Raw genomic sequence first — 13,419 nt, 5'->3', positions numbered from 1 at the left:
GAGTCCCGGCTTTGGACAGGCCTACCTCTGGTTTGAGGAGGGAGGGAGGCCGTGAACCAGCAGATGGAAGATCTCTCTCTCTCTCTCTCTCTCTCTCTGTCTGTCTTTCTCTCTCTCTTTGCTTTTTTTTTTTTTTTTTTTTTTTTTTTGGACAGGCAGAGTTAGACAGTGAGAGAGAGACAAAGAGAAAAGTCTTCCCTCCATTGGTTCACCCCCCAAAATGGCCCTACGGCCAGCACGCTGGGCCGATCCAAAGCCAGGATCCAGGGGCTTCTTCCTGGTCTTCCATGCGGGTCCAGGGTCCAAGCACTTGGGCCATCCTCCACTGCCCTCCCGGGCCACAGCAGAGAGCTAGACTGGAAGAGGAACAACTGGGACAGAATCCGGCGCCCCAACCGGGACTAGAGTCCGGAGTGCTGGCACCACAGGCAGAAGATTAGACTAGCCGGCCCTCTCTTTGCCTTTCAAATAAAAAAAAAATAAATAAACAACAAGAATTAACAAGCAAGAGAGGTCTTCAAACTTTTCATGGAAAATGTGTATTCTGGAAAAAAGAATTTCCAAATAATTTTTGTATTAGGATAAAATTATGTCTTAAATATTTTTGCCCATGAGCAATTTTAAGCATTGTCATATAATATTAATTACTCTGATTATGAGTACCAACTAAATTTTATATGCGAGTTGCAATACCTAATGCCTTATAGAAATAAGTAGACTATTAGCTCATTTGAAGCCCAGAGAAATCGCATGAAGTAAGTTTTAGTATTATTTATACTTAACACTTGAGGAAAAATGACCCCAGGAGCCAACACACCTGGTATGGATCAACTTAGTTGCATGGGACATGATTCCAATGTATTCTTTTTTTTTTTTAAGATTTATTTATTAAAAGGCAGAGCCACAGAGAAGCAGAGGCAGAGAGAGAGAGAGAAGGAAGTCTTCCATGTGCTGGTCCACTCCCCAAATTGTCACAGTTCCTGGAACTGAGTGGATCTGAAGCCAGGCATCAGGAGCTTTCTCAGGGTCCCCCACACAGGTTCAGGGGCCCAAGGACCAGGGCCATTGTCCACTGCTTTCCCAGGCTATAGCAGAAAGCTGGACTGGAAGTAGAACAGCTGGGACTTGAACCAGCACCCCTATGGAATGCCAGCACTGCAGGAGGCAGCTTTATCCACTAGGCCACAGTGCCTGTCCTCAATATATTCATTCTTAAATCTGCCTATCAAGTTCCCCTCACTAACTTTGCTCAGAATATGTTTATCTCATGACTGAGGAATTCTCCTCCAAAGCATATTGAAATAAAATATGCATCAGATGCACAATGAAATATGTAAAAGAACATCATAGCAGTGTTTGCAATCTTAAGAAGCTGGAATTCATCAGAAAGTTCATCAATAAAGGAATGAGTTAATGAATTATACTATGGTCATGTACCCAAGATAACCTACTGCTACAAAACTTAATAACTTGGATCTGTTGGTCTGTCATGGTTGATGTTTCTAAACAAAATATGAAGTGATTAAAAACATTTCAAATAATATATAAGCATTATGATACATATATATTCAGTTCAAAAGCTGGCCAAAATTTTTCCATGTAGTCTATGGATACATATATCTTCATAAAACCATAAGGGCATGGCTAGAAATGACCCGTATGAAGCTAAGTATTGGAGGTATTTTGATGAGAATTTTGGAGGAGGATGAAAATATAATGGTTCATAATAAATGACAGTGGTATTGGTGTATCTCTGCCTTAGGCTGAGATGGTCTATGTGGACATGTATTATCTTAGATTTGCTTCCCTTTGTATCTCAGAAATAATTCATAATACCAATTTTGAAAGCAAAATATTCCTGTCAATAAAGAAAGGCTTTATTTCAAATGTTTATGATCACACATATAAAAATATCTGAAATTGCCATATGGATGGCTTTATATAAAAACGTCTATTAAACAGGCTCAAGAGGGGATAGAAAACTCATATACATATAGCACAATGACATTAAAATAAATTTAAAAGAAACATCTATGGAATGTTGTGAAAGTCATTCACATTCTATTTTTCTTTTACCTTATGAAGTGGAAGTCATACCTCCTGATAGGTTTGCTGTGAGTCTTCAGGATTTAATAATTATTTATAACTCAGCTGAAGTGATACCAGGCACATATTAGATGCTGAATCTATATTATTTAGAACTTACTGCTATTACTAGGTATAAATGTATACTGTCCCACTACTTTTAAGAATAAAAATGAAACTCTCTCTCTCTCTCTCTCTCTCTCTCTCTCTCTCTCTCTATATATATATATATATATATATATATATATATATCTCCACCCAAAGGAAATGCTTAATAAGATATGGATGGCCCACATCATAAAACACTATGTGGTATTTTGTTTATTTATATAAGGTGAACAAACTTCATGTACAGATTTTAGGAGCATAGTGATACTTTTCACCCTACCCTCCCTCCAGCCCATGCTCCTGCCCTCCTTCCTCTCTTATTCTTTCTTTTAAGCTTTACAATGACATGCTTTCAGTTTATGTTATAATCATCAGATCAACTTTTCACTAAGTAAAGAACTCAACAAATAGTAAAAAATATTGTTCCACAACAGCAGAGATAAGGGCTGCAACAATAATCAATTCTCGAAATTTCAATTTTGTTCATGAACATTGCATTTTTGTACTCCATTAGCTACCACATTAAATGAATTGTATTTATGTAAATACACAAGATGTTTACTAATTTTTTTTTTCAGTTTATTTGAGAAGGAGAGAGAGAGAGAGAGAGAGAATCTTCAAATCTGCTGATTCCACTTCTCAAATGCCTGCAACGATCAGGACTGGGTCAGGCCAAAGCCAGAATCAATCAAAGTTTCCAAAATCAGTGATAGGGACATCAGCTGCAGGCTCCCAGGATGTGAGTTAGAGGGATGCCGGATCAGCAGTATACTCAAGACTCACCCAGACTCTGTTATGTGATGTGGATGTCCAAACCAGAAATTTACCTGCCCCTGCTCTTTTTAAGTCATATACTTAAGTAAAGATGGGAAGGAATGGATTCAAGAAAATAAAAAAAATGGCGCTTACTATGTGTATGTACATGTATGCATATATTTATATTCATACACACATACCTGTGTATAAATACAATGTTTAAATATGTTAATGAAATGTATCTCATTGAGTATTTTTGAACAAAGGGGTAGTAATTGTAATAATGACTAATATTTATTAACCACATAATACATTTCAGGTAATAGAGTAATTGATTTACATAGCTTTGCACCATGAAAGAGCTATTACAAAGTATGATTATTGGGGCAGAAATTTGACCTGGCAATTAAAACACTGGTAGAGATGCCCACATCCCATATCAGAAAGTCTAGGTATGATTCCTGGCCCCTGCACCTTCTTCCGTATTCTTGCTAATGCAGACACTTCTTGCTAATACAGTGGTGATGATTCAAATGATTGGGTTCCTGCTGCTAGCATGGAAGGCCTGGAATGAATTACTTGCTGTGAGTTTTGACCTTGCATCTAGGACTGTTGTGGTCATTTATAGAGTTAACCAAAAACTGGAAGAACTCTCTTATGGCTCTCTCTCTCTCTCTCTCTCTCTCTCTCTCTCCCTCTTTCTCTCTCACTCTATTTCTTTCAAACTCTCAATATAATAGAAAATAAAGGAAGGAAAGGAATTAAGAAAGAAGAAAGAAAGAGAGAGAGCAAAAAAGATGGAAGGAAGGAAGGGAGGGAGGGAGGGAGGGAGGAAGGGAGGAAGGGAGGAAGTAAGGTGGCTAGGAAGGTAGGGAGGGAAGAAGGAAAGTCATTAATGATTATATTTTCAAATCATTATATTTCTTTTTATTTTCCTTTCTTTCTAGAATAACTTTATAACTATAGAACTCATGAAGATAGTACAAAGTGTTCTCATGTACTGCACATCCACATTCAGTTGTTATTATCATCTACATGTTTGTGATACATTTATTACAATTAGTGAACCAATGTTGGTACATTATTACTAACTGAAATATATATTTTAGTTAATTTTCTGACAATCTAGCATCCTTTTTTTAAATGTCTGGATCCTATCTAAGAGGCACTTTCCATGTCTCATTAGACTTAATTGGATGTTGAGTTACAGAGACACAGAGAGGGAGAGACAGGAAAAAGAGAGAACTTCCACCTGCTAGTCCACTCTGCAAAAGGCCACAATGGCCAGTGCTGGGCCATATTAAAGCCAGGAGCCAGGAATACCATCCTGGTCTCCGACAAGGGTGGTGGTGACCCAAGTACTTGGACCATCTTCAGCTGCTTTTGCAGGTACGTTAGTAAGTGACAGGATCAGAAGTGGAACAGCCAGGACACTAACCAGAGCTCTTTGGGATGCTGGTGTTGCAGGCAGCAGCTTAACCTGCTGTGACAGAATGCTGGCCCTGCTTAGATTCTTCTTGACCATGATAATTTCTGGACTTTCTCCTGACTTTGATGGCTCCATAGTTTAGAAGATAATGATAAGATATTTTGTAAAGTAACTGTTAATTGAAATTTATCTTATATTGTTTCTTCTGATTAGTCTGAGGTTATGGTTTTCAGAGAAAGTGTCAATGGATAAAGAATTATTTTTTTAAACTTTTATTTAATGAATATAAATTTCCAGTGTACACCTTATGGATTACAATGGCTTCCCCCTCCCATAACTTCCCTCCCACCTGCAACCCTCCCCTCTCCCGCTCCCTCTCCCCTTCCATTTGCATCAAGATTCATTTTCAATTCTCTTTATATACAGAAGATCAATTTAGTATAAAGATTTCAACAGTTTGCACCCACATAGAAACACAAAGTGAAACATACTGTTTGGGTACTAGTTATAGCATTAAATCAAAATGTACAGCACATTAAGGACAAAGATCCCACATGAGGAGCAAGTGCACAGTGGCTCCTGTTGTTGACCCAACAAATTGACACTCTAGTTTATGGCGCCAGTAACCACCCTAGGATGTCCTCATGAGTTGCCAAAGATATGGAAGCCTTCCAAGTTTACCGACTCTGATCATATTTAGACAAGATCATAAAAGACAGAGTGAGGATAGTAACCAATGATCCTAAGAGTGGCATTTACCAGGTTTGAACAATTATACAGCATTAAGTGGGGAAGAGGACCATCAGTACACACAGGTTGGGAGTAGAGCCATTGGTGGTAGAGTAGAGGTTATGATTACAAAGGAATGAGGCCCAAGTACGCTAGACAGGGTCTAGAAAAAAGGACAGAGTCATTATTAGAGGAGCTAAGAAAGGTGCTGTCTAAGCTACAATTAAGTTTTCTGATTGAGAGGCAAATAGAACCTGATAGAAGGGGCTTGATAATAATCTGGTGGGCTTTAGGCCTTGTAAGTTAAGAGGCCCAGACCTATCTATCTCTTCACATGGGGTACATCCTAAGGGAGGTGTGAACCTCCTAGGGGAAGGCACTCTGTTGACTTTCATTACTTGGCTGACCTGGGAGGAGAGCTGGCCAGGTAAAGGCAGGGGGCATCTCTAACAAGAAATTTACAGTTCTGCCTGCAATGTTGCTGACCCTACTTGACCATCCCCTCAGCTGCAGTGGTCACTTTGGAAGTTGGGCTGAGTGAAGGGCTTTTCAGCTTGGAGCCAATAAGATCTGTGGCTCTGACCTGGGCATCCTTCGACTCCAGGGCAGGTCCATTTCCAGTGACCCAACTCTTGGCAGAGCTGCCAGGGCTCTTCACAAGCTGACTTCTGCTGAAGCCCAGGCTTACCACATTGAAAGCCACTGCAGTGGACTGGCCTGTTGGGTCTCCTTGAGGGCAGATCACTGTACCGATCAGCCATTAATAGGCCTGCCACCCATTGCTTCTGATGCCTAGCTTTCTTTTCCTCCTGGTTTGTGTTCAAGCAGACCAGAGGATGCAAGTCAAGGGAGTGCCCGTGTCCCATCTCTAATCTTCTGTGGCCTGAACTACAAGTCTATAGTCACAGGCATGTTCTGTAGTAGTTTTTCTAAGGTAGACAATGCCCGTGAGGAAAATTATATTCTCACTTTAAAACTTTCTTTCCCTTTGGTCTGAAAGGGAGGTTTTTTCTACTTACTGTATACTTCGCTGATGGCGAAGTGAATCTAGCTATGAGATTATTATTAGTCTTTTTTTAAATCTTTTATTTAATGAATATAAATTTCCAAAGTACAGCTTATGGATTACAATGGCTCCCCCCCCCCCATAACTTCCCTCCCACCCGCAACCCTCCCCTTTCCCGCTCTCTCTCCCATTCCATTCACATCAAGATTCATTTTCAATTCTCTTTATATACAGAAAATCAGTTGAGTATATATAAAGTAAAGATTTCAACAGTTTGCCGTCACATAGCAACACAAAGTGAATAATACTGTTGGAGTACCAGTTGTAGCATTAAATCACAGTGTACAGCACATTAAGGACAGAGATCCTACATGCTATTTTTTTAAAAAAAAATTGATTACTTTTCTATGTCATTTCCAATTTAACACCAAGTTTTGTTTTTCCATTTTCAATTATCTTTATATACATGAGATCGATTCAGTATATACTAAGTAAAGATTTCATCAATTTGCACCCACACAGAAACACAAAGTGTAAAAATACTGTTTCAGTACTAGCTATAGCATTACTTCACATTGGACAACCCATTAAGGACAGATCTCACATGGGACATAAGTACCCAGTCACTCTTGATGTTGATTTAACAATTTAACACTCTTGTTTATGGGGTCAGTAATCTCCCTAGGCTCTAGAAATGACTTGCCAAGGCTATGGAAGCCCTTAGGGTTTGCCGACTTCGATCTGATTCTGACAGGGTCATAGTCAAAGTGGAAGTTCTCTCCTCACTTCAGAGAAAGGTACCTCCTACTTTGTTGGCCCCGTTCTTTCCACTGGGATCACACTCGCAGAGATCTTTCATTTAGATCTTCTTTTTTTTTTTTCCCCATAGTGTCTTGGCTTTCCATGCCTAAAACACTCTCATAGGCTCTTCAGCCAGATGCAAATGCCTCAAGGGCTGATTCTGAGGCCAGAGTGCTATTTAGGACCTCTGCCATTCTATGAGTCTGCTGTGTATCCCACTTCCCATGTTGGATCGTTCTCTCCCTTTCTGATTTTATCAGTTAGTATTAGCAGACATTAGTCTTGTTTGTGTGATCCCTTTGACTCTTAGACCTATCAGTGTCATCAATTGTGAACTGAAATTGATAACTTGGACTATTGAGATGGCATTGGTACATGCAACCTAATTGGATTGCATTGGAATCCCCTGGCACGTTTCTAATTCCATCGTTTGGGGCAAGTCCGATTGAGCATGTCCCCAATTCCCACTCCTTGGAATTTACCCAATGGAAATTAAATTGGCAAACAAAAAGCCGTCTGCACATTAATGTTTATTGCAGCTCAATTCACAATAGCTAAGACCTGGAAACAACCCAAATGTCCATCAACAGTAGACTGGATAAAGAAATTATGGGACATGTACTCTATAGAATACTATACAGCAGTCAAAAACAATGACACCCCATCATTTGCAACAAGATGGAGGAATCTGGAAAACATCATGCTGAGTGAATTAAGCCATTCCCAAAGAGACAAGTATCATTTGTTTTCCCTTATCGGCGACAACTAACTGAGGAATTAGTCTTATATCATATCAATGGCACATACTGTCTACAGGAAGTATTGCTGCCCATATTGACCTTACCATAATATGTTTGATGTGTTTGTCATGCTTTTCCACTATAAAGTTACTCTTTTCTCTTCCTTTTCTTTATTCTTTTTAATTAATTAATTAATTAAAAAGCAGAGTTATGGGGAGGAGAGAGAGAGAGAGAGAGAGAGAGAGACAGGGGAGAGAGAATCTACAATCTGTTGATTCATTCCACAAATGACCTTCATGGGCAAGGCTGGGCCAAGCTGAAGCCAGGAGCCAGCAACTTCATTTGGGTTTCCCATATGAGTGGCAGGGTTTTAAGCATTTGTGTCAACTTTTGCTGCCTTCCCGGGTGCATTTGGAGGGGAACTGGATTGTAAGTGGGGCAGCCAGGACTTGAACTGAAATCCCTATGGGATGCTGGTATTGCAAGCGATAGCTTTACTTGCTGCACCACAGTGCCAGCAATCCTGTACTGTGCTCTTTAAAGTCAATACATACGGCTCCTCATGAAGAATACTCAAGATTAGAATTATGTTGTACCTCTTTGAGAGTAGTGTGCCTACATACATTATTTATTTTACACACATTTTTTTTATAATTTATCTACTCAGAAGAATTTTCTTCTTACCCATTTTTATTCAATCATTGATTCATGGCATTGTAGGTTCACAGACACTTATTTTTTAATCTTTGTTACAACGCAATATTATTTCAGATACTTATAACTCAAATCCGTCTATTTTCAGCTAGTAGAAACTATTTCCTTGAGTCATATAACTCTTTGTCATAGTCTCTCACTGTTTGTTTATTGGTTTTATCATTTCCTAACAACCTGATAATACAAAATGATGGAATTCATTATATACATTGCTTGCCTATGTTTCTAGAAACAACATTTAGTCAAGAAGCTCTGGTTATACCTATTGGAATGTAAGAAAAAAAGATCTGATGTTTGGTCTGCTCATTGATACCAGTGTGCTTTTAAACTTTCATAACTGACAAAGCAAGGAGATACAGTATATGCATATAATAGCCTTTATATATACATACATAGCTCTATTTATAGACATGTATGATAAATCTACATATACGTGCTTTTAACCTACTTATCTCACCATTATTTCTATATTAAGCTTAATATAAGGTCATACTGATGGCTCCAACTGTAACACATGACTTTATGGATAATTCTAGCCTTCTTCTCTAGATTATTTGTAACCTTCATTTCAAAAATGAGAAAACTGGCTCTCACCATGTGACTTATATTTATTTAATTTTAAAATTCCATTACATAGATAAAGTATTTTCAAAATGGATAACCTATACTGTATGGAGAAAATCTTTTTAAAAATTATTAAAATAAATAGAATGAATTTTATGCATTCCATGTATACTGTTCCAAGAAAACAACCACATTTTCCTCATTCCAATGCACCATCCTCCCAATCACTTTCCCTTTACCCCTCTTCATCAGTTCTTGCAAAACCATGATTTTAATGCACTCTATATTCACAGACTTAATTCATCACATCATAAAGTTCAATAAGTAAAAAAATAAGAATATCACAGTTCGCAGGTGTGTAAACGGGGTAAAAACCACAACCATATTCCAAAATGACTGTTTCATTACTATACATTTTTGAGTATTCCATATTAACAGCACACATCAGAGAAAACATATTATATTTGTGTTTTTGAGACTGGCATATTTCACTAAGCATAATGGTTTTGAGTTGCTTCCATTTTTTTTGTGAAAGATAGGATTTCTTTCTTTTGGTTGAATAGTATTCCAAAATGTGTATACACACACCAACACATACACACACACATACACATACCATAATTTCTTTATTCAGTCATCAAATATATATATATATATATGTATATATATATATATATATTACCATAATTTCTTTATCCAGTTTTTATCCAGATGTATATTTGGATTGATTCGATATCTTAACTATTGGAATTGAACTGCAATAAAGATGGGAGTACAAAAAACTCTTTCATATGCTGATTTAATTTCCTTTTGGTAAATTCCCAGGAATAGGGTAGCTGGGTCATTCAATAGATCTATTTTCAGATTTCTGCCTCAAAAGCTGTGCTAGGTTACATTCATATTAATAGTCGACTAGGGTATCTTTTTCCCCCATATCCTCATCAGTATTATTACTTTTTGATTTCTGGAAGACAGTCATTCTAACTGTGGTAAAATGATACCTCACTGTGCTTTTTATTTGCATTTCCCTGAAAGAGAGTGATACTGAGCATTTATTTTTATTCAAGTGTCTGTTGGTCACTTTAATTTCATCCCTTGAAAATTGCCCATTTGTCCTTTGTCCATTTCTCAACTGGATTGCTAATTTTGTTTTTGTTGAGTTTCTTGAGCTATTTAAAGACCTTGGATATTAATACTTTGTCAGTTTCATTATTTGTCAATATTTTCTGCCATTTTTTCAGTTGCCTCTTCACTTTGTTGAATGTTTACTTTGCAATGAAGAAACTTCTTAGGTTGATCTAATCCTATTTGTCTATTTTTGTCTTTATTGCCTGTACTTCTGAAGTCTTTTTCAAGAAGTTTTTGCCTATGTCAATATCTTGCAGTGTTTTCCTAATATTTTCCTACAGTAATTTGATGGCATCAGATCAGACATTTAGATCCTTGATCCATTTTGAGAGTATTTTTGTATATTTTATTAGGTAGGGTTCTTGTTTCATATTTCTACATGTGTAGATGCAATTTTCACAGCACCATTTGTTGAAGAGACTGTCATTTCTCCAGGGATTAGCTGATTTGTCTAAGATTAACTGGTTGTAGATGTGTGGGTTAATTTCTGGAGTTTCTATTCTGTTCCATTGGTCTCATGCCTATCGTTTATGTCAATACCAGGCTATTTTGATTATAACTGTCCTGTAGTAAATCTTGAAGTCTTGTACTACAATGTCTGCAGCTTTTTTATGTTATTTAAAATCGGTTTTAGCTATTTGTCATCATTTGTGTTTTGATATGAATTTTAGCATCATTTTTCTAGATCTGGGAAGAATGTCATTGGTACTTTGATTTTAGTCATATTGCAAATTGCTTTTGGTAGTATGGACATTTTGATGATATCAATTCTTCCAATTCATGAAAATGGAATATTTTTACTTTTTTGTGTGTCTTCTTCTATCTCTTTCTTTAATGCTTTGCAATTTTCACTGGAGAGAACATTTACATTCTTAGCTAAATTTATTCTGAAGCTTTAGGGTTTTTTTCGGTAGCAATTATGAAAGGTACTGGTCTTACAAGTTCTTTGTCATGGCGCTGAGAGTATATTGATCTTTGTGGATATTTTATATCCTACAACTTTTCCAAACTCTCTTTTGAGATCTGGTAATCTCTTAATTGAGTCTTTTTCTCCCTCTATATATAGAATCGTCTCATATACATATAAGGGTAATTTGACTTCCTTATTTCTAATTTGTAGCCCTTTGATTTCTTTTTATTTCATAATCTCTCTGGCTAAACCATCCAGGACTATATTGAATAGTAATAGTGGGCATCTTAGTCTGGTACTGGATCTTGGTGGAAATGCTTCCAACTTTTCCACATTCAATATGATGCTGGCAATGGATCTGTCATATGTTGCCATAGAAAATCATTTTCTAGAATAATATAATTCTTGGGGACTGTTCTTTCTGGTATCCTTACTATGAAATTCTGAGACAAGAAGGAAATATTTTCCTGGTCAGAAATTCCATGAAAATGTATGAACCTCCAGGAGTTTGTCACTCACATGCCATTCCACTCAACATCTCTCAAGGCATCAAAATAACCAAGTAAGCAATACTACCAGTTCATGGTCCCAGGGACTTTTGCTCTAGGTATGGAGTTCTCAGGTGCTGAGTATCCTGGCTGAATCTGCCTATCAAATATTGGAGTGATGAGATTTAAGCTCCCTGGTAGTTTAAAGGAAAGTCAATGATTCTGTTCGTTAATCTTTTTCTTGTTATAGTCTGGGAGGAATGACTTATTGTTTGTTTAAATACCAGAGCTGAAGCTAGAGATACAACTAATTTCCTTTTTTAAGAGAAATTCACCACAAAGTGATTTAAAATAAAATAAAATGAATATTAGAAAATTATCTGTGTTTACCATTACAATATATAACTGAAATAGAAATAGTACACTTAATTTTCTCACAGTATCTACCTGACAATTCATTTAAGACTTATTTTTAAAGAAAAAAAATGTATGTATGTATGTATGTATTTAAAAAGCAGAGTGACAGATTTTTCCCAACTAATGGTGCACTCTTTAAATGCCCACAGCAGCCAGTGTTGGCTCAGGCAGAAGCCAGGATCCAGGAGCCCCATCAAGTCTCCCAGATGAGAGGCAAGAAACTAAGTGATCAGGAAGGCCATCACATGCTGCATCCCAGAAATAATATTAATAACAAGAACCTAGATCAGAAGCAAGGAGTAGCTTGGACTAGAACCAGGAACTCTGATCTGGTATGTGAGGATCCCAAATAGTGCTGCAATACCTACCCCTATTTTAAAGCTCATAATTGGTGCTCGCCTAAACAGAACATATATTAAAATTGGAATTATATACCAGGCTGGTGCTGTGGTGCAATGGGTTAACACCCTGGCCTAAAGCGCCGGCATCCCATATGGGCGCCGGTTCGAGACCTGGCTGTTTCACTTCCTGTCCAGCTCTCGCTATGGCCTAGGAAAACAGTAGAAGATGGGCCACGTCCTTGGGCCCCTACACCCGTGTGGGAGACCTGGAAGAAGCTCCTGGCTCCTGGCTTCAGATCAGTGCAGCTCCGGCCGTTGCAGCCATTTAGGGAGTGAACCATGGGATGGAAAACCTCTCTCTTTCTCGCTCTCTCTCTCTCTCTCTCTCTCTCTCTTTGCCTCTCCTCTCTCTGTGTAACTCTGACTTTCAAATAAAATAAATAAATCTTTTAAAAAATTGGAAAGATATAGAGAAGATTTGCATGGACCCTGCTCAAGGAAGATACACACATTCATGAATATTCTGATATTTTTATGCCTTAACAAAAGTCATAAGTATTTATTATCAATGACTTTTTGAGCATGTATTTCATTTGGTCTCTGATCCATTATTTTTTTGTGTGTCGTAAATGCTAGTGAATAAGTTCCAGGTAATATATTAATGCTATGTGTCAATGGAAGGGGATAATATCAATTTTTAGCATTTAATAAAATTTAATATTAATGTAATGTGTTATACATTTGTTTCTTCTTTCTTTTTTTAAAATTTTTATTTAATAAATATAAATTTCCAAAGTGCAGCTTTTGGATTACAATGGCTTTTTCCCTCCATAACTTCCCTCCACCCCCAACCATCCCATCACCCACTCGTCTCCCATCCCATTCACATCAAGATTCATTTTCAATTATCTTTATATACAGAAGATCAATTTGGCATATACTAAGTAAAGATTTCAACAGTTTGTACTCACACAGAAATACAAAGTATAGAGTACTGTTTGAGTACTAGTTATAGCATTAATACACATAATATAACACATTAAAGACAGAGATCCTACATGGGGAGTAAGTGCACAGTGACTCCTGTTGTTGATTTAACAATTGACACTCTTGTTTATGGCATCAATAATCACCCTAGGCTCTTGTCATGAGCTGCCAAGGCTATGGAAGCCTTTTAAGTTCGCCAACTCTGATCTTATTTAG

The 13,419-nt window shown here is 37.4% G+C and overlaps 1 non-coding gene across 1 annotated transcript; it reads left to right on the top strand.

Moving 5' to 3' along the window:
* Window positions 1-12,647: 12,647 nt before the first annotated feature.
* LOC133766105 (U6 spliceosomal RNA) lies at window positions 12,648-12,750 on the top strand. Its single transcript, XR_009866660.1, has one exon. It is a non-coding gene; the product is annotated as a U6 spliceosomal RNA (small nuclear RNA).
* The last annotated feature ends 669 nt before the right edge of the window (window positions 12,751-13,419 follow it).

Source organism: Lepus europaeus, chromosome 8 (genome assembly GCF_033115175.1).
Source record: "Lepus europaeus isolate LE1 chromosome 8, mLepTim1.pri, whole genome shotgun sequence".
Lineage (NCBI taxonomy): Eukaryota > Metazoa > Chordata > Mammalia > Lagomorpha > Leporidae > Lepus > Lepus europaeus.
Note: the sequence above shows the minus strand (reverse complement) of the source record. Positions and strands in the feature narration are given on the sequence as shown.